Here is a 3,881-nt window from a genome sequence, read left to right on the forward strand (position 1 = left end):
GTAGTCCACTTGTTTATTTTCTCTTTAGCTTCCATTGCCCTAGGGGCAGTATCAGTGATGAAGTTCTTTTTACATATGTCTGAGATTTTGCTGCCTGTGGATGCCTCTAGTATTTTTATGGTTTCCCGTCTTATATTTAAGTCCTGTATCCATTTTGAGTGTATTTTTGTGAATGGTGTAAGTTGGTGATTTAGTTTCATTCTTTTGCATGTATCTGTCCAATTTTCCTAACACCATTTATTGAAGAGACTGTCTTGACTCCATTGTATATTCGTACCTCCTTTGTCAAATGTTAATTGAACATAGTGATTTGGGTTGATATCTGGATTCTCTATTCTATTCTATTGATCTATTGTATATGTCTGTTCTTGTGCCAGTATCAGGCTGTTTTGAGAACAGTGGCTTTGTAATACAGCTTGAAGTCTGTATTGAGATCCCTCCTACTTTACTCTTCTTTCTCAGGATTGCTGTGGCTATTCGGGGTCTTTTATTGTTCCAAATTAACTTTTGGAGAGTTCTTTCTAGGTCAGTGAAATATGCCGTTGGTATTTTAATGGGGAGTGCATTGAACCTATAGATTGCTTTAGGAAGTATGGACATTTTGATGATGTTGATTCTACCAATCATGAATATGGTATGTTCTTCCATCTGTTTACATCTTCCTTTATCTCTTTTTTCAGTGTCGTGTAGTTTTCTGAATATAGGTCCTTTACTTCCTTAGTTAAGTTTATTCCTAGGTATCTTAATTTTTTTGGTGTGATGGTAAATGGAATTGCTTTTTTAGTCTCTGTTTCTGTACATTCACTGTTGGTGTATAGAAATGCCATAGATTTCTTGGCATTAATTTTGTATCCTGCTACATTCCCAAATTCACTTATTAAGTCAATTAGTTTTTTAATGGAGTCTTTTGGGTTTTTTATGTACAATATCATGTCATCTGCAAATAAGGATAACTTTACTTCTTCGTTTCCAATTTGGATGCCTTTTATTTCCTCTTCTTGTCTAATTGCAATGGCTAGTACTTCCAGTACTATGTCAAAGAGGAGTGGCTATAGTGGGCATCCGTGTCTTGTTCCTGTTCTTAGAGAGAATGGTTTTAGTTTCCACTCTATCAATTCAGGGAAGCAGACAAAATGCGGAGACAAAGAAACAGGTCACAAATTAAAGAAATGGAGGAAAGCAAATGACTGGATATAGAGTTCAAAACCATGGTTATAAGGTTTTTCAAGAATTTTCTTTAAAAGGCTGATTAATTTAGCGAGATCCTCAAGGATATGAAAAAGGACCAACTAGAAATTAAGCATACTTTGATTAAAATAAAAAATAGTATACAGAGATCCAACAGTAGACTAGAGGATCGCAAAAATCAAGTCAATGATTTGAAATATGGATGCCCCAGAGCGGAAGAAGGAAGTGAAGGCATCAGGCTTTGGGTTCCTGGCAGGCTGGGCTTGCTGAGGTAGAGGCTGCAGCTAGACTAGAGGAGGCCTTGGCCGCCACTCAGGATCAGGATGTCAAAGAACAGGGTGTTGTCTGCCCGGTTCCAGAAGGTGGACGTGGATGAGTAAGAGAACAAGTTCGTGGACAAGAAAGATGGGGGTGATGGGCCTATTGGGCCTGACGAGGGCAAGGTGGACTCTGGCCTGTGGCAAGGAAACATGACAGCTGCCCTGCAGGCATCCCTGAAAGCCCCAAGAGTCAGGTGGTGAAGGATTGGGTAGGCAGCATTGTCTTGAAGGTGCTCATCGCCTTTAAAGCTAATGATATTGAAAAGGCAGTTCAGTCTCTGGACAAGAATGGGGTGGATCTCCTCATGAAGTATATTCATAAAGACTTTGAGAGCCCCTTTGACAATAGCAGCACTGTGTTATTGCAGTGGCATGAGAAGGCACTTGCTGCTGGAGGAGTGGGGTCCATCGTTCGCGTGTTGACTGCCCAGAGAACCGTGTAGTCCAGCAGGAACTGGGCTTCTCTTATAGGTGTGGGAGTTGCTGGTACAAAGACCAAAACAACCAAATGCCACCACTGCCTTTTGGGTAGCATCTCTCAGCTTTGCCTTCTTGGTTCCTCTTTCATATCTGTAAAGAAGAAAACTACATATCCATTTCCTTTCATGAAAATTGGGATAATATATAGGCAATTTTTCAACAGGTGTCATGCTGTCAGAACTATTTCAGTGATATGTATACCAGTTTGTACATAGTATAATTTACATTTAGGTTTAACCACCTATGTTGGCTGGTGGGGTTTTTGTTGTTGGTGGTGTTTTTTGGATTTTGTTTTTTACTAATAGTGATAAATTTGATGAGAATTTGATACAGATTTCCTAACTCATTTCTAGCCAGAAAATATCCTTATAAAAATATGTTTGAGAGACTGGCAGCTGCTAACATTACAAAACTGGACCATACTTCCCTTTTTTAAGCAAAATGTGTTTCTGGAACAAGTGGTAGGTTAACACCATTACCAAGTTCCAGCTTTGTGTCTGCCTCCAGATTATGTGAGTTTAAGTATCTCCCCCTCTCAGCACCCAGCCATCATGGCCTCTCGATTTCTTTGTGGTCACCAGGATCCAGAGCAAAGAGTCTTGCTTGACACTAATGTTCCATAAAATACCAGAGCCTGTTGGGCTTTAGCATAAAACTTTTGTTCCAATAATGTGGCCCTACTTGGGAAAACTACTCCTCATCAGAAAGGACATGGAAACTGTGATGTAGTTCAAACTCTGGTCAGCCTCTGAATGAAATGCTGTTTTCCTTAGAACTATAGTAGCTGACTTAACATAATGCGGTATAGAACCAGTATTTAATATGCCCTATAAATGTCTTCAGTGTTCTTCAGGATAATTAGGATCTCAAAAGATTTGGTTCAGATCCAAACACACCCCATTGAGTATTTTAGCTCAGTGTTTTTTAAAAGAAGAAAATGCCACATAGCAAAAAGTGTTTACTTGTTGGACAAACCAAATCAGTTCTCAAAAAAAATGACCGGTGCTTATAGAAAGTTGTTATTCAGTAGCTCCACCAGAGTGCATATGATCAAGAGGAAAATCAGCTTGTGCTTCGTATTTACATTGGACACTGTAATCACTGACTTACGTGAAAACTGGTGCAGAAATTCTGTAAACTCTTTGCTGTTTTTGATACTGCCTTTTGTTTTGTAAAAATTATAAAGTTGAAAAAAAAATGATTTGAAATACAAAGAAGCAAAAAAACACCTAACCGGAAAAGCAAAAGGAAAAAAGAATAAAAAAAATATGAAGATAGTGTAAGGAGCCTCTGGGACAACTTCAAGCTTACCAACATCAGAATTATGGGGGTGCCAGAAGAAGAGAGAGAGCAAGAGACTGAAAACCTATTTGAAGAAATAATGCCAGAAAACTTTTCCCTCCTGGTGAAAGAAATAGACTTATAAGTCCAGAAAGCACACAAAACTCCAAACAAAAGGAATCCAAATAGGACCATACCAAGACACATCATATTTAAAATGTCAAGAGCAGCCGAAGCCGGTTTGGCTCAGTGGTAGAGCGTCGGTCTGAGGACTGAAAGATCCCAGGTTCGATTCCAGTCAGGGGCATGTACATTGGGTTGCGGGCACATCCTCAGTAGAGGGTGTGCAGGAGGCAGCCGGTTGTTGTTTCTCTCATCGACGTTTCTAGCTATCTCTCTCCCTTCCTCTCTGTAAAAAATCAATTATAAAATATATTTAAAAAAAAAATAGAAGTGGAATACAGAAACCCTCCTAACTGAGACACTTCTGATCCTCATAGCCAATTAGCTTGGAGATCAACGCTTCCCAGTGATACCAACAACAAGCAAGGCTTAACAACAAGACTGCACACACAGCCTACAAAGGGCTACACCAAGACTGTCCACCTCAGG

General features: G+C 39.5%; 1 pseudogene; it reads left to right on the forward strand.

Annotated features, from left to right (window-relative positions):
• Window positions 1-1,390: 1,390 nt before the first annotated feature.
• LOC118729509 lies at window positions 1,391-2,920 on the forward strand (annotated as a pseudogene).
• The last annotated feature ends 961 nt before the right edge of the window (window positions 2,921-3,881 follow it).

Source organism: Pipistrellus kuhlii, unplaced genomic scaffold (genome assembly GCF_014108245.1).
Source record: "Pipistrellus kuhlii isolate mPipKuh1 unplaced genomic scaffold, mPipKuh1.p scaffold_m20_p_1, whole genome shotgun sequence".
NCBI lineage: Eukaryota > Metazoa > Chordata > Mammalia > Chiroptera > Vespertilionidae > Pipistrellus > Pipistrellus kuhlii.